Raw genomic sequence first — 18,959 nt, forward strand, 5'->3', positions numbered from 1 at the left:
CATATTGTTCACACACATACATAGTTACATAGTTACGTAGTTAAATTTGGTTGAAAAAAGACAAAGTCCATCAAGTTCAACCCCTCCAAATGAAAACCCAGCATCCATATATACACCCCTCTCTACTTTTAATTAAATTCTATATACCCATACCTATACCAACTATAGAGCTTAGTATCACAATAGCCTTTGATATTATGTCTGTCCAAAAAATTATCCAAGCCATTAAAGCCTATGACACCTGGTATTCCCAGGCAGTCTCCCATCCATGTACTAACCAGGCCCGACCCTGTATTGCTTCTGAGATCAGGCGAGATCAGGCACTTTCAGGGTGGTGTGGCCATAGGCTAATGGATAATGCCTTTTGGATAATTTTACATGAACAACGCCATACAACACATGGCATAATTTATACAATATAAAAAATAGCATACAATATCAACCACCCATTGATTATACATAGCAAGCATGATATCAACAAGGAGCGGATACACCTACCAGAAAAATGAGAATGTCCCCAATGGGTGTTGTATGGCGTCGTTCATGTAAAATACCTTTCTCTGCATAAAAGTAAAAACCATTTTTTTGAACCACTCTTTCTCTAAATTGTGTTTGTTTTGAGTGTGCGAACATACGGATAAAATTCATTGGATTTTTGGGTTACCAGACTTGACCCCAGTGGGCTTTTATCAATAGCAGAAACCCTTATAGGAGGTGTAAGGGGAATAAGGAGAATATTATACCTTTCTGTGAAGGCAGCATCTAAAAAATTTCCCCCAGCCCCAGAATACACCAAGGCCGAAACTTTAACTGAACTAACAGGCCAGGACAAAACAGAGCTAGAAAGGCCCACCCAGAATTGACTACGAAGAGCTGTATCATTCCACCCCGTATCAACTGACCAGCGGCGGAATTCTGTACAATACTCCTCAATAACTCTTTTCCATTGGCGGAGTTTATGAATAGCGGAATCGGCAGAGCTAGCACCATCCGGGTCATCGTATAACATGGCCATGGTAGCAAAAAATGCTTCTAGGGAAAGACGGGCAGGATCAGAGGTAATCTTAGTGCCCAGACTTGTGGGTCACCTTGTAGTAAGGTCATAATGAACCTTACTTCATTCCTCGCCATAGGAGAACCGGCGCTGGAAGAAACAGGACACATGCGGCGGGCGTCCCCGCAGAAGGCATGGCGGGCGCCCCCGCATGCCAGCAGGTACTCCACTGGACCACCAGGGTAAACGCTATTCATTACAACCAGACAGGGTTCAGACCTGTGAAAACAACAGCCCAAAACCTCATAAGGGTCGTGCTTCACCTATCAATACCCCACCTAAACAAAGACCAGAGGGCAATTGCGGCACTAGATGTAGCAAAGGCCTCTCATACGGTAGAATAGGCCTACCTTTGGAAAGTGCTTAAATCCTTTGGAGTGGGTCCTGATTTCACCTCCTTGGTTACACTCTTATAAAGTACCCAGCAGGGGTGTCCCTTGTCACCCCTGCTCTTCGCACTGGCCATTGAACCCTTTGCCCTGGCAGTAAGGCAAAACCCTCAGATTACAGGCTACAAGCTGACCTCCCGGGAGGAAAAATAATTTTAGCCATTATGGGTATGCCATTATGTTATGTTACATGTGTACTTGTTTGTGGCCTTGTGTATATTTTGTGTTATACATTCTCTGCAAAGGTAGTTTACATTCCACGTCACACTCCCACCTAAAATTTAATGTCAAAGCGTGGTCTTGGAATTGTAGTTATTTTACAGGAGCTATAAAACAGTCACATTTATCAAAGGTCGAATTTCATGTGAGTTTTTAAAAGTTCCCCTAAACACCCATAAATTCAAAATTTGACCACCGAAATGTATTAGATTCTAATTTTTAAAACTAGGTTGTAAAGTAACCCAAAAACTTGAATTGAATTCAAATTTTAAAAACTCGATTCAAGTTTTTTCTCTGAAAAAAAACTTGAATGTCAGGAAGGCTGCAAACGACTCCCTAATCCTTCCCCATTGACTCAAACAGCAATTCAGCAGGTTTTAGGTGGCGAATATTTGAATTTGAAAGGGCCAGAGTATGATAAATCTTGAAAATCTAATATGAACTGTTAAAAAAACTCGAATCAAATTTGAATAACTCCCTAGTTTTTTTGACAGTTCTGACCATAAAAAAATTTGAAAATTCAAATTTCTAATTTTCAGTTTGACCCTTGATAACTCTGCCCCTAAGAGTAATAATTTATGTGTAACAATCCATTGATTTATTATTCAATATCATTGCTTTAAAGGGGATATTAAGCAAAAACATAAAATCCCATCCCTAGTGCAGTCTGCATATTCTGATTATTAATCATTCTTGCTGTATATCGTCTTCTATGGCAGATATTATTTGACTTGTGTTGTTTTGATAATTTATGACGATCCCTAAACTTAACCTCCCAACCAAAGCCCAGACAACACTGAGCATGTGTGTGGTCTTGGTCTTGCAAACATGTTTAACAAAGTTACAAGATGATGACCCCCTGCGGCCAACTTTGAAAACATAAATCATTTGTTTAATTAGGCTTCTGGTGTAGTAAGTTCATGTTTAGTATACAAAATACAGCATTTATAGCATTATTCTAGACTTTAGTTCCCCTTTAATATACACTTATTGGTGTGGATTATTTGTCTGAAACCCTAGTAAGAGGGGTGAGTTGCATATGAAAGTGTGGCAGTTGTAGATTCTGACAAATGAATGATCAATGTTATGTCAGGACTAAATAATGGTTTGTACAACACCATACAAATTGCTATTCTGTGTCCTGTGTCCTCAATAAAACTCAACTGAGCAAAACAAAAATACTGAACACATCTCTAGCATTTGTGTGGGTGAGCATGTAGGAAATAGTGATTATAACATGATCTCCTTTGAGATTATGTTGCAGAAACAACTCTATAAGGGAGAAACTAAAACACAAAATTTTAGACGTGCAAACTTTGACAGTATGAGGGCATTTCTGCAACATATTAACTAGGAAAGGCTTTTCGCACAGTTAAACACAGAAGAAAAATGGGATGTATTTAAAATTCTGCTTCATAAATACACATTTCAATATATAACTCTTGTATGCAAGGAACGACATCACAAAGCAAAACCTTTGGTTTGACAGAATTGTTGGTGTCGAGGTTGGCAAGAAAAGACGTGCTTTTAAGGCTTTCAAGTTAGCCAGTATAGTTATAAGGAGTAAATTAAGTAAAATTAAACCAACATTATATTTTACATATGTAAATAGTAGGGGTGGAACCATTGTTGTCAGAGCAGGGTCAGTTGATTAATGAGAACAGAGATAAAGCAGAGATTCTGAACTGTTATTTTTCATCTGTCTACACAAATGAGGAACCAATTAGTGAAGGGTTTCTTCTAAATAGTCCCAATTCTATTAACAAATGATGCATGGTTCATGCAGAGGGAAATTCAAAAGAGGTCTAGCATGGCATAGACTGGCGAATTCCAGGCAGTGTCATTCATTGAGTACTAAAACAAAGTTTTTCTTGCAGAAAAAAGGTCATTAACTCAAGGAATGAAAACATAATTTTGCCTCTTTATGGGTCCCTCGTAAGGCCTCATCTGGAGTATGCAGTGCAGTTTTGGGCTCCAGTCCTTAAAAAGGATATAAATGAGCTGGAGAGTGTCATGTCTTTGCTAGGCGGATGCCATGGAATTCAGGAGCCTGGAATGGAATTCAGGAGCCTGGGTAACCTGTGGTGCAACCATATACATCAGTATTGATACCATGCCCCAAAAACTCTTTAAACTAAGGTCTGTTGGGCTTAATTGAGTAGTTTGCACATGGATAGAAAACTGGCTACAGGATCGGGTACAGAAGGTGGTTGTTGATGGTACATTGTCTACCTGGAGTAAGGTTCTTAGTGGGGTCCCTCAGGGCTAGGTATTGGGCTCACTTTTATTTAACTTGTTTATTAACGACCTACGGGAGGGTATTGTAAGTAATGTATCAGTGTTTACAGATGACTCTAAACTATGCAGCTCACTTAATTCCATCAAGGATGCGGCATCTTTGTAACAGGATGCACCTGGGATGTAAAAATATCCAAGCCACTTATACCCTTAATGGGACTGCACTAGGCAAATCCATTATGGAAAAGGACCTTGGAGTCCTTGTAGATGATAAACTTGGCTGTAGCAAGCAATGCCAGTCGGCAGCATCAAGGGCAAATAAGGTCTTGAGCTGTATTAAAAGGGGCATAGAGTCAAGGGAGGAGGGGGTCATTCTTCCTGTATAGAGCACTTGTAAGGCCCCATCTAGAATATGCCGTACAGTTTTGGTCTCCATCACTCAAACAGGACATTATTGTATTAGAGAGGGTACAGAGAAGGGCAACTAAGCTGGTAAAAGGTATTGAAAATCGTAGCTATGAGGAAAAGACTGGCCAAATTGGGGATGTTCACGCTGGAGAAGTTCACGCTGGAGAAGAGGCGCTTAAGGGGTGATGACTATGTATAAATATATAAGGGGATCATATATTAATCTCTCTAATGCTTTATTTACCAGTAGGTCTTTCCAGCTGACACGAGGTCACCCATTCCGATTAGAAGAAAAGAGGTTCCGCCTAAATATTGGGAAGGGGTTTTTTACAGTGAGAGCTGTGAAGATGTGGAATTCTCTCCCTGAATCAGTTGTACAGGCTGATACATTAGATAGCTTTAAGAAGGGATTGGATAGCTTTTTAGCAAGTGAGGGAATACAGGGTTATGGAAAATAGCTCATAGTCCAAGTTGATCCAGGGACTAGTCCGATTGCCATTTTGGAGTCAGGAAGGAATTTTTCCTCCTCTAAGGCAAATTGGAGATGCTTCAGATGGGTTTTTTGCCTTCCTCTGGATCAACTGGCAGATAGGTAGTTAATAAAAAAAAAAAAAAAAGGTTGAACTCGATGGACATGTATCTTTTTTTCAACCTTACTTACTATGTTACTATGAATCTTCTTCTGTTGAACACACCAAGCCCTTCCAGCTCACCCCTCCTGTTCCAAGTTATTCTCAAGTTATATTTTTGCTCCAGGTTACAAAGACCATGTACCTGTCAACCTGTTACTACCTTTTCCTATGAAGATTCTTTCCAAGTTGATTGGGGGAATATATCAGATGAGGAGGATGTGGAGAATTTCTCTATTGAAGAGGCCTGTGCAGATTTTTCTGATGAGGAAGATTGGGAAGATGTGGAATCAGATGGGGTTGAATTACCTACCGCATTTACCTTTAGTTTCAAGGGCCGACCAGTCTCCCAGTATCAGCCTGTTTTCCACTCTCTACCTATTCCTCAGTCTGCTACCATGCCCGTTAACGATCCTGTATCAGCCTCTCTGAGTCTCAGGCCTGAACCTCAATTTGTTTCTTTTTCTAATATAACTGTGCCAGCTCCCCACCCTTTTCCAGCTTTTGTGCCTGCATCCCGATGGCTGCCTCAACCTGTGCCACTGCTTGTTCCCGTGCCGGCTCCCCGAAAGCTGCCTGTTCCTGTGCCGGCTCCCCAAAAACTGCCTGTTCCCGTGCCGGCTCCCCGAAAGCTGCCTGGTCCCGTGCCGGCTCCCCAAAAGCTGCCTCTAACCATTCTCATGTCTGCCATCCAGTTTTCAGCTCCAGTGCCAGCTCTCCAGTCTGCAACCCCGATGCCAGCTCTCCAGTCTGCAGCCCCGGTGCCAGTGGTCCCTTCTGTAGCCCCGGTGCCAGTGGTCCCTTCTGCAGCCCTGGTGCCAGTGGTCCCGTCTGCAGCCCCGGTGCCAGTGGTCCCGTCTGCAGCCCCGGTGCCAGTGGTCCCGTCTGCAGCCCAGGTGCCAGTGGTCCCGTCTGCAGCCCCGGTGCCAGTGGTCCCGTCTGCAGCCCCGGTGCCAGTGGTCCCGTCTGCAGCCCCGGTGCCAGTGGTCCCGTCTGCAGCCCCGGTGCCAGTGGTCCCGTCTGCAGCTCCGGTGCCAGTGGTCCCGTCTGCAGCCCCGGTGCCAGTGGTATCGTCTGCAGCCCAGGTGCCAGTGGTCCCGTCTGCAGCCCCGGTGCCAGTGGTCCCGTCTGCAGCCCCGGTGCCAGTGGTCCCGTCTGCAGCTCCGGTGACAGTAGTCCCGTCTGCAGCTCCTGTGCCAATGGTCCCGTCCTCTGTGCCAGTGGTCCCGTCCTCTGTGCCAGTGGTCCTGTCCTCTGTGCCAGCTGCCTTGCCGCTTCCAGCCTCTGTGCCAGCAGCCTTGTCGCTTCCAGCCTCTGTGCCAGCAGACTTGCCGCTTCCAGCCTCTGTGCCAGCAGCCTTGCCGCTTCCAGCCCAGAGGCAGCCTTGCTGCTTCCAGCCTCTGTGCCAGCAGCCTTGCTGCTTCCAGCCTCTGTGCCAGCAGCCTTGCCGCTTCCAGCCTCTGTGCCAGCAGCCTTGCCGCTTCCAGCCTCTGTGCCAGTAGCCTTGCCGCTTCAAGCCTCCGTGCCAGCAGCCTTGCTGCTTCCAGCCTCCGTGCCAGCAGCCTTGCCGGGTTCAGCCTGTGAGGACCTGTGTACCATGGCCTCTGGGCCCAAGGACAAATCTACTTCTAGACCTGCCGTCCCTGCTGCGGGACCTGATAGTTCTGGTGCTCCAGAGTCTACCAGTCTTGTTGCTATTCATGGTGGTATTCCTGTTGTCCTGGGCAATCCACCACCTGCAATGGGTGCCTCTGTTGGTCCGCCACCTGTAATGGGTGCCTCTGCTTGTCCGCCACCTGTAATGGGTGCAGATGCTGGTCTGCCAACTGTAATGGGTGCCTCTGCTGGTCCGCCACCTGTAATGGGTGCCGATGCTGGTCCTCCACCTGTAATGGGTGCCTTGGCTGGTTCTTTTGCTCTGCTGGCTGACTCTGGCGATCCATCCACTCTGGCTGCTGACTTTGGCGGTCCACTTGCTTTGACTGCTGACTCTGGTGACTCATCTCCTGCACTGGCCGCTGCCTTTGGCAATGCTCCTGTCCCTGGAAACTCCTCAGTACTGGCTTCCAATCCTGGTGATTTACCTGCTTGGGCTTCCGAGTTTAGTCACACTCCTAATCCAGGTGGTCCTTCGGTTCCAGATGTGGTTCCAGGTGGTCCTCCGGTTCCAGCCATAGCTCCAGATGATCCTCCAGAGTCTGTTCCTGGCGGCTCTCCGGTTCCTGTCCCTGGCGGCTCTCCAGTCCTTGACTCTGGCAGCTCTCCTGTTCCTGTCCATGATGGCTCTTCGGTACCTAACCCTGGTGAATCCTCAGCTTCTGATCCTGGCGACTCCTCTGTTTTGACTTCTGATCCTGGCGACTCCTCCATTTTGGCTTCTGATCCTGGCTACTCCTCAGTTTTGGCTCCTGATCCTGGCTACTCCTCCATTCTGGCTTCTGATCCTGGTGATTCCTCCATTCTGGATCCTAGTTCATTTGGTTGCATTTCTAGCAAACAGCTTCAAGTCTTTTTAAGTATTATCACTCTAAACTGTTTTCCTATTCCTTTTTGCTTCCATGCAATTTCTCCATTGGTCTGACAGTTCAAATGTACTTTTAAGTGATGTGACTTTAGCTGTGGACAATAATATACACCTGAAAGGCTTCAATGCTTGTCTGGACAGTTTTGTTCTCACACTACTGCAGAACTCTTCGAAAAGAAACTTTTTCATGGAACGCATGTACCCACCTGATCCTGGGATCGCCCAGAGGTGAATCCTCAATGGAGGAGTAATGTCAGGATCTGCTGCTAATTGAATTCTAGTCACTGTGTTTCCACTCGCCTGCATTACCTCAGTGAGCCACTGGAAGCATACACCACTTGCACTGACTAGTTTCTATAATGGTTCTTTTACATTCCTCCTACCAACTCGTTTCATTCATCTGTTCTTGATCAAGGAATCTGGGGCCTTTATAAGCCTGTTTCCTGCATCTCCCAGTTGCTTGATCACTGTATCCCACAAACCTGATCCAGCCGTTTATCTTTAACCTGCTACATTGTTCTTTATTGAATTAGAGAGGGCAACTAAGCTGGTAAAAGGTATGGAACATTGTAGCTATGAGGAAAGACTGGCCAAATTCAGGTTGGTCACATTGGAGAAGAGGCGCTTAAGGGGTGATTTGATAACTATGTATAAATATATAAGGGAATCTAATAATAATTTATCTAATGCTTTATTTACCAGTAGGTTTTTCCAGCTAATGCAAGGCCGCCCATTCCGATTAGAAGAAAGGAAGTTCCAGCTAAATATTCGGAAGGGGTTTTTTTACAGTGAGAACTGTGATGTGGAATTCAAATGTTTTTTTGGGTTTTTTTGCCTTCCTCTGGATCAACTAGCAGTTAGGCGGGTTAAAATGGTATTAAATGGGGTTTTTTTCAACCTTGATGGCAGACAAGCGGAGTTGAAGGACAGGCCAGGAGTCAGAACCGGGTAATCCAAAAGCTAGAACATGACAAGGAATCAGGAGGGGGCTTCACATTATTAGAAACTTCCAGTGGGATGGAACTCCTCCCTGAAAAATGCACTGTCTGGGTGTAACGTTTGGTCTCAAAAATAAATTTTGCCGGCTCTAATCCCTCTAACTTCCCTTAAATTTATTCAGAAGCGCAACACTGTTTAAGCGCTCAAAAATCTATAGTGCCGAAACAAAACATTGAACTGCCGACACTTAGAGTTGATCAATTAAATTTAAATCAGCAACAATCGCACTCACCAAGTCTGGCAAGTGGCCCGGATGCTGTGCCCGAACCCCTAGCTTAGGCGAAGTTTAGCGTCAAATTGTACACGCACTCCTGCGGCCAACCGCTGAGGATAAAAACAAAGCTTTATTCCATTCTATTAAAAATTACACGTCCTAACGCGTTTCGTATCAAAAGATACCTAATCATAGGCACAAATGCAAGCAGGAGTGCATGTACAATTTGTCATGTATGGTCTCACAAACTCAGAAGTAACCTCTAGATTCCGGTCACTTTAGCAGCCACCTTTGGCTTCGGGTGGAGCCCTCCACTACTCAGATGCCACCAGGTCTTATTGCAGGAGAACCAGGGAGAGAGTTCTGGGTGAGCACAGGAACCAAACGTGTGAGGATATGGCAGAGGAGTAGTAGGCAAGGTCCAGAAACAAGCCGGGTCAAACCAAACAGGCAATGGAGTACAAATACGGGTAACAGGTTCAAGGTCGGAACACAGGCCAAGTCATACACAGAGGAGTAGCATAGAACAGAACAGTGATCAGAAGAAGGTCAGTTCAGGCAGCAGGATGGTCCCAGTCGCACCCCCACTAGACCACCAGGGTGAAGTCTAACAATGGGTACTATTCTATTAAACACTGAGCCACCATCTTGTCTTCTTATACAGAGATTAGTTGCAGATGCCCTAGGCAGTTCTAATCTATAGAAGAGAAAAAGTTAAGATTACGACTCTTCAAATTCTGGGGTTATTGATTATAATTACTGGGGGCTAAAAAAATTGGCATACCCATTGACTAACCTTTTCCTTGTCCTTTAAGAATATATAACTATTGTTGCAATACCACCCCTATATGCTTAAACTCCTAAAAATATGTACCACATATCTATCCCATGGTTGAAAATATCTTTCACTGGACAACTCCATGTCATACGTATCAGGATAGCCCCCGCCCCAGTGCTCCCGTCAGAAGGACCCTCCACAAAACTTTAAAAGCCCAACCCCAGCCCCAAATCCATGTGTCTTTTTTTCCTTCTGTTTCAGTTTATTATTGCTCCTGTTAGAAGTAGTTCTCTTTTTAGTCTTGGGGAAGCATTAGGGATGCTGGAAAGCATACAAGGGACTGGGGTTTTGGTCCTTGTGATCTTTTTCCCCCTAAGCACATTACCTCATGTATGAAGTCTTCAATGTTTTATCATCTGGATCAGGTAGGCAAAGTGTTACTGTGACTTATATAACTGGTTTGTCCCTGATTCATGTGCATTCCCATCCTGATTATAACCTGTCCGGTGGCAAGTGATATGTCCCCCCATCCGTATGCCTACCTGGGCATGTCTTAAAAGTGTCCAGCGGCATTGGGGTGTATGGCCCCTACATCCCTTATGATTTTTATGGATGGAGAGGGAGGTGTCAGTTAGCTAAGGTTAATCTGTTGGAATCCTAGGTTTGCCTTGGGGAGTGTGGTTAGCAGAATGTTTAGTTAGCGGCCTGAACCTTATGGCCTCCTTCCCCTATACTGGGGTATTCATTTCTTTTCTTTTTTTCTGGAGGAATTTAGGTTTCAGAGCCAGCTGCCTCCCTCACAAGTCTTTCCCAAGGTTACAAAAAACTTACAAAATATAAACTTGGGGCCTTTGATCTGCTAGCAGTTAAGAACTAGGCTTAGCTGGGAATGCCATCCTGATGCTGAAGTCTGTTAACTCTTAAGAATGGATGGGCCAGATAGGCCATTGGGAGAACAGTGGCTGATCTGTACGTTCTATGAGCAATTCTAATTTAATGCTGTTTTAATGCAATGCTAATTGGCATGTTTTATACTGATCTGTATGTTCTTTCAGCAGTGAAAACACAATGTGGGTCTGCAGGTTCTGTGAGCAGCAGCTGTAGGTAATGTAATGGCTTAGCCTGGTGGTCTAGTGGGGGGGATGGCAGGGACGCCTGCCGCCCCCTCGGCGGGGACGCCCACCGTGTCTACTTCCTCCTGTGCCAGTTCGTTAAGGGCGCGAGTGACGCGCCTCTCCTGCTTTATAGGTGCGTGCCTTCTCATTGCCTGTTATAGGTTTGTTCCTGGTGCCTTTAGCTTTTGCTATTCTGGATTCTGAGCTTGATTCTGATTATCTGTTGTGACCCCTGCCTGTTCCTGACGATTCTGACCTCTGTATCCTGATCCATTGCCTGAATTTCGACTACCTCTTCTGCTATATCCTTCTGATTGATCTCCCGGTTTTGACCCTTGCCTGCCTGACCTCGCTTTGAATGCTGCCTGCCCAGACCTGGCCTGATACGCTCACTTTCTGCCTGCCTCAACCCGGCCAGTTCCAACTACGATTCTGTCTTACACCTTGTACCACAACCTTCTGCCCAAAGACTTTGCTAACAGTCGTGCCCCTCTGTTTATCCAGAACCCCTAGCCTTGCACCTCTCGTTTAAGTCCTGGTGGCATCCAAGTAGCTGAGGGCTCCTCCCGAGGCCAACGGCGGTCACACTACAGGTGAAGCACGATCCGAGACCAGGGTGCTTGGCATTTGTTCCGGTGTTGGGTGCCAACTGTGACAGGTAATCAAGTAATTACTCTGGAGGTCAGTGTCAGGTGCAGTTAATGAGCAGGTAGATTCCCCTCCCACTCCTTCCCTTAGCAGCTCAGAGTGATTCTCAGAAGCATCAGGTAAGATTCTGTAATAACTCTGTTCTGTTATTATAAAGTTTTGTTAGTTAAATTAACATATACTTCTTTTATTCTGCTTTCTGAGTCTAGCTAGCCTAGAAGTTTTGTTAGTTAAATTCTGCCAGCGTACTTCACAGCATCCATCTTCCCGGGTCCTTGGTAAGCTGACTGTGAGTTTGGCAATTTCCATGTAATTCTGCGCATGCGCAGTTGTCGCAAACCGACAAACTGCTCCAACTGAGCATGCGCTGAAATACCGATTACAGCTTACCTACGACCCGGAAGACGGATGCGTGGAACTCCGCTTGCAGAATATGCTCTGAGGGGTAAGTATAAAGTATGGGAATTTCCCCCGGGGGGGGGGGAATTAGCCTGGGGGGAGGAGGGAGAGAGGGAGGTCTACCTGGGGTGGTGGGTACTCGGTTTTTTACAAATGGGTTGAATTCTCCTTTAATAACCAAATATAAATATATATGTTATACATTTCTTGGTCATGGCACTGCTTAATATAAAAACAAACTGAATGTAGGGAATGTCAGTGGTACTAAAGCTGGCTTAATAACCAAATATAAATGTACATGTCATACATTTCTTGGTCCGGGTATTGCATATTACAACCAGCTGAATGTAGGGGAAACATTTCAGTGGGTCTGGGGCTGGCTGTAATAACCAGATATGAATGCACAGGTTATACATCTCTTTGGTCCTGCTACTGTTCAATATTACAACCAAACTGTGTGTATATGTGGAAACATTTTAGTGGTTCTGGAGCTGGCTTTAATATCCAAATATAAATGTACGTTATACTTTTTTGGTCAGGGCACTGCTTAATATTACAACCAAACTGAATGTAGGGGCAAACATTTCAGTAGTTCCAGGGCTGGCTGTAATAACCATATATGAAGACACATGTTATACATTTCTTTGGTCCTGCCACTGTTTAATATTACAACCAAACTGATATGCTTCCAGTTGCTTGGGGGCTGACTAAGACAATAACCAAATATAAATGTACATGTTATACATTTCTCTGGTTTACACACCAATTAATATAACAACCAAACTGGAGGTATGGGTTAAACTGTGTTGGTGTGGGAAGGATAAAGGCACTTTTCCAGATGGTGCCTATACAGCCTCCAGGTTGGTATGTAAGCATGGTAACATAGGTCACCGTTCCAGTGATATACTAAATCCTGCCTTTTGCTACAGGGTAGGTCGTGGCTTGAATAAGTGCATGTATATGTATATACATGTTAGGGATGCACCGAATCCACTATTTTGGATTCGGCCGAACCCCCGAATCCTTTGTGAAAGATTTGGTTGAATACCGAACCAAATCCTAATTTTCATATGCAAATTAGGGGTGGGAAGCGGAAAACATTTTTTACTTCCTTGTTTTTGTGACCAGATTTCCTTCCCTGCCCCTCATTTGCATATGCAAATTAGGATTCAGTTTCCATATCAACAACTTCTAGCAAATACCCTTCACAGTGCATAAATTATTTGTGCTGAATGATCGCTCCAGTGTTATTCATGTGTTGCGCTGCTTACCTCATACAAGCGATGCCTACCCGTTCCATATAGTCGATCCATCCGGCTCTAATCTTAATCCGTGCTGTTCCTTGTTTATGCGCATATTCTCTCATATCACCCGCTTGCGCGCAGAAGATTTAGCTGTACACGGTGGTGTAATGATTTACAGCAGAGGGTGGATCAAGGGTTAAGAACAGGAGCAGAGAATAACCTCCCTCTGGACTACCCCAGGAACCCATGCACACTGAGCACGGGTGCTTTGAGGATGTGATGGTTGCACGATTCACAATTGGGGGAGCTAATGGACACAGTTGTGGTTGACAGAGGGAAGAGTTGCGCAAGTGGGTGATTTGAGAGGATATGCGCATAGACAAGGAACAGCACGGATTAAGATTAGAGCCAAATGGATCGACTATATGGAATGGGAAGGCATTGCTCGTATGAGGTAAGCAGCGCAACACATGAATAACACTGGAGCGATCGTTCAGCACAAATAATTTATGCACTGTGAAGGGTGTTTGCTAGAAGTTGTTGATATGAACTATACACTGGACACTAAGGCGTTACTAAAAACACTGCGAACAGGTTGACAAACATGGGAGTAAAGGAAGTATTTAAGGAACAGACCATGGATGTAATGATTTGTGATACTTTGTTGCAAGATGGGACAAACGAACAGTATAAGATATTGACAAAGTAACTTCTTTAAAATGTGTTTATTGAGCATACGATATGATGGTAACAAAAGGAATAAATTAAGGGTAACACATCATTTTCCGCGCCATTGACAGGGTATTTAGGAGTGGTTTGTATAATACTATGTAACTTTGACAAAGGCTGAGTTACAGCCGAAACGTTAGTTTCTAAATAAAAGCATTTATACTTTTGGATAAGTCCTGTGAGTGCGGCTGCTTCATTGGAGGATTATACAAATATATATGTGTGTGTGTGTGTGTGTGTAGGTATATGTGTATGTATGTAAATATTTATGTATGCATATATTTATAGATTATATATGGGTATACACCCATATATAATATATATAATATATGTATATAGATATTATTGTGAATGTATATATGGATATGGATTCAGCAAGGATTCTAATACTTCCACAGCCTGAGCCTCAGGCAGATAACCTATTATTCCTTGGTGCTAAAGGCTCCATATGTTCTGATGATAAACCAATGTCTATTCACATAACTGGTATGATATTCATCAGAATCTCATACTTTGGCTACGGGACTTCAACTCATTGGGCACAGCAGTCAGTGCAAATTTAGTTACTTTTGAATGCACTGGGTTCACTACTGCCTCATGGTTTTAGAGACTTGCTAGGAGGTATACTATAGCACAGACTTATCCAGCTTGCCTCAAGTACAATAAGGGACCAATCAGCTCACTGAGGGTATACTCATGGGCCATATTATATTAATGGTTGCCATATAGAGCCGGCTGTAAAATTAGGTACACACCATCAATGTGGATGTAGCTAAGGTTGCAGAGCCATTGGGGACTGGACAAAAAAAAAAACCCCCGGTTTTCATCCAGGTTATTATTCACATTATTCTTTCTGTCATGATAACCCTTATTGATGACAGGAGGCATGCAATTATATTTATTATTTTTAAGTCTATGCTACTTTGTGACTTGCCTTTCAGACTGCCATAGACTGGCCTGGCTAGTTGGGGTTGGTATCCCATAGGTTACCATCAGGACAGGATGTTTACAAAAGTTGTCTTTTATATATATACTTTCTGGACCAAGTCTGCAGTGTCTGCCTTTAGGAAAGGCCCTGGTGATTGCATGTCTAACTATAGACTTGGACATTCTAGTATAGGTAGTAGGGTGGATAATTCTATCCCCATATTCTGTATATAGCCCCATACCTAGATTAATTCTGATCTTGGATACTTAAGAATATGCTATGGTCTACTTAAGAATAGTGAACAGTGAATGTTCCAGGCTGGAACCCTTAGGAAAATAAAGTAATTAATCTATAGCAGTATTGTATTGGTTAGTTATACTTCCTGGAATCAGTCAATTCCTTCCTATTTGGTAGACTCATGGGAGCATGCCAAACAGATTTTGGTTCTAGGCCCAATCTATGGGATATTATAACTTAAATTTTGTCTTGGCAAGGTTATGCATATCTGCATGTATTTCTGTCACGATGCCCACTCCATAGGACATGCAAATCTTTAATATCCAGACTTGTTTGGCAGAGGATCATGAGCTAATGATAATTTCAACCCTCACAGGAAGACTGCCTAAGCTGCTGTGTGCTCCTAATTACCTCACATGGCAGGTAAAGTATGTCCGTAGTGGAGGCAGTCTGTCTCCATGAGTCACTCTCTTTCATTGATAGGGTGCATGGGTTATGGTCCAGGACAAATACAGGTTCCTTATGTACCCTGTAGACTTTAGTATTGAAAAGACTGGGAGCTACACAAGGTGATGCTTTGTATCTGTAGTGTTCTACATATCTAGGGCAAGTAGAATACTAGTGATGGAATGTTTTTTTTCTCCAACTAATGTTACAGGGCAACCCATTTGAAATAAAAAAATAAAAGTGGTCACATACAATCCACAATTTAGGACCCTCAGAAAATTAGGACGAGATTCTCAAAAGCATATTCCAAGACCCACCACTCCTAGCATTCAGACAGCCTCCCAACCTAAAGTTACTAATAACAAGAAGTGCCTTATTGCAACCCACCAAAAATGGAACATATCCATGTGACAAAAAACAATGCAAAACCTGCCCACACATTCTGACTTCAGACCAATTCCAGACACATTAGAAGAATACAGCATCCATGGTCATTACAACTGTGTGCTGTACTTAATACAATGCACTAAATGCATAACAGGGGGACTATATATAGGAGAGACTGGGCAAAGCCTGAGAAAGAGAAATACACACCACCAATTCACTATAACCGATAAAAAACTGGACCCAGCAATAGGAAATCATTTCAATGGCCCTCATCACTCCATAAAGGATTTAAGAATTTTGGTTCTTAAGGGCAATTTTAAAACAGATAATGAAAGAAAAGTGTGGGGATACAAAATAATGGAAACTTGTCTGCTACATACAATGCTGTTCTAACATCTGTACCCCGGCGGTTTCAGAACACTTATACATACTTACATATGTATGCAGATTTGGAACAAGAGATCCAAAATGCTTACCTCTGTGGTGGTTGTAAGCAAATTGCCACTTTGGAGGCTCAAGTTAGAGCACTAGAGCAACAAATTGCAACACTGCAGTCAATTGACAATCTTGAAAGGAGTCTTTTTCTCACTGAGCAGGACCTAGCGGGGTCAGATAGTTTGGGGGGAACAGAACAGCAGCAGGATGTTGAGGCAGCTAGCTGGGTGACAGTTAGAAAATCTAAGGTGGGCAAAAGGAAAATGGAGGCTGATCCGAAGATTATACATCGCAACAAATTTGCCAGATTGTGTGAAGATGATGGGAGTATGAACTCTGGATTGGCAATTCTAGATGGGGCGGATCTCTCTAACAGCCGGGAGACCAGTTCTCTCTAGTAGTAGTGGGGAGGAGAGTAGAGTCAGGCCTAAGCAGATTGTGGTTGTAGGGGACTCAATTATTAGGAAAGTGGATAGGGTAATTTGTCGTCCGGATCACTACAACCAAACAGTTTGCTGTCTACCTGGTGCCAGGGTTCGGCATGTGGTTGATCGGATAGACAAATTATTGGGTGGGGCTGGGCATGACCCAGCTGTCTTATTGCATATCGGTACTAATGACAAAATAAATGGTAGATGCAAGACCTTAAAGAATGATTTCAGGGATCTAGGCTCTAAGATCAAGGAAAGGTCTTCCAATGTCATCTTTTCTGAAATTTTGCCTGTGCCACCTTCAATTACGGCACTTTTTAAATCCGTACTGTATTAATGCAAAAGATGCTGGGAGTACTGCATTCGAAATATTAGCTAAGAAGGGCCTACCACAAAAGGGCCTTATCTCTAAGATATACAGGCTTCTTAATAGTCCATCCACAACAGGTACGGGGTACCATAAGTATATGGTTAAATGGAATTTAAAAACATTGAACCGATTATCGCAAAGGGATTGGGAGAGTATCTGGTGTAATGCAAATCAAATGTGTACATGTATAAGACAAAAAGAACATATTTATAAGATACTTATGTTCTGGTATTACACCCCCGATAGACTACATAAGCTATCTCCGGAGCATAGGTCTCAATGTTGGAGAAGCTGTGGAGAAATAGGTACTTTGCCTCATATCTTTTGGGAATGCCCAACTGTAAAACTAGTATGGATGGAAATTAAGAAGATATTAGACCGAGTACTGACAAGACCAGTCCCACTAGATATAAGTACCTTCCTATTGGGCAGACCTTTTGTAGGCTTAACAAAATCTAGCCAAAAGTTAGCAAACCAAATTCTGACGGCTGCCCGGATAGCGATAGCATCTAAGTGGAAATCCCCTGAATGCCCAAGTATCAGGGAAATTATCGATAGAGTGAACGCCAATAAGCAGTTTGAAGCAAATATAGCCCACTTACAAAATACGACTCCTCAATACCTTAAAATATGGTCTGTATGGGAACTCGAAGGGTTTGCTAAGCCACCATAGACTGAATAGCCTCTCTCTTTAGAAAATGTGACAGTCATAAAAATAAATAGGAAAATTGGACGATAAAATCACAACCTTAAAGGATATAATTACTGGGTATTCCGTCCCTATAAAAGAGATGTAATTAGTGGTAAAAGAGATGGTAGCAGCTAAGAATGTCCTTTTTTTTTTTCTTCTTCTTTATTTTTACTATAGACGACACAGGGAACATAAATGAATTATCACATAGAATTGCACATTATTATAATGACACATACACTTAAGAAGAACATAATATAAAGGATCCCCAATAAATAGGAGAGTTTCCACTAGGCAAAGGAGCCAGATACACTGCACACTATGCACTTATTATCACGTATTCCTTTCACTCTTTTTGTAATTTACTCACTTTTTATCACTTATACACCTAGACACATATGCAAAAACAATTGATATTTATTTAAATAGAGACACACACTTACTGGGAAATTTTTTTTTTTTTCTCTCTCTCTGCTCTGTTTCCATCTTCCACATAAGAATCACAAATTGGGGATAGGACGGATGCTAATATGCTAATATGACGTGAAGAATATGTGGGCTTTAAATGAGGGGTGAAAAGCCTATATATACTTAGAAGCTTTAAAAGAGAGAAGCTCCTTATAAAGAAATATTGCTAAAAATGGAGACAAAATACGACCAATTTTCAGAATATATAGACGAGAGAAAGGAGTGGTTAAGGATAATGAAAAAAGAGAATAAGGCCGGATATGAATATATATGTGTAGCCCTCCATTGGACATCAAATGAGTTTTGTTGTTGTTTTTGTGATGTCTTGTATCTGTAATTGTATTTTGATGTATTTTCTTTTTTCCTTGTTTGTATTCTTATTCTTTTTATCTGGAAAAAAAAAGGAAAAATCTATTAATAAACTATAAGTAAAAAAAAAAAGAACAGCAGCAGGATGTTGAGGCAGCTAGCTGGGTGACAGTTAGGGCAAAAGGAAAATGGAGGCTGATCCGGAGATTATACGTTTGCAGATGACACAAAATTATCCAGCCCAATTAATTCCATCCAGGATGTGGCATCCTTGCAACATGATCTTGACAAACTGGCAATCTGGGCAGCTAAGTGGCAAATGAGATTCAATGTTGATAAATGTAAAGTCATGCACCTGGGATGTAAAAATATCCAAGCCACTTATACCCTTAATGGGACTGCACTAGACAAATCCATTATGGAAAAGGACCTTGGAGTCCTTGTAGATGATAAACTTGGCTGTAGCAAGCAATGCCAGTCCGCAGCATCAAGGGCAAATAAGGTCTTGAGCTGTATTAAAAGGGGCATAGAGTCAAGGGAGGAGGGGGTCATTCTTCCACTGTATAGAGCACTTGTAAGGCCCCATCTAGAATATGCCGTACAGTTTTGGTCTCCATCACTCAAACAGGACATTATTGTATTAGAGAGGGTACAGAGAAGGGCAACTAA

At 43.1% G+C, this 18,959-nt stretch overlaps 1 pseudogene; it reads right to left on the minus strand.

Moving 5' to 3' along the window:
* Positions 1–229: 229 nt before the first annotated feature.
* On the minus strand, positions 230–348 carry LOC121396356 (annotated as a pseudogene).
* Positions 349–18,959: the final 18,611 nt, after the last annotated feature.

This window comes from Xenopus laevis, chromosome 1L (assembly GCF_017654675.1).
Source record: "Xenopus laevis strain J_2021 chromosome 1L, Xenopus_laevis_v10.1, whole genome shotgun sequence".
Classification (NCBI taxonomy): Eukaryota; Metazoa; Chordata; class Amphibia; order Anura; family Pipidae; genus Xenopus; species Xenopus laevis.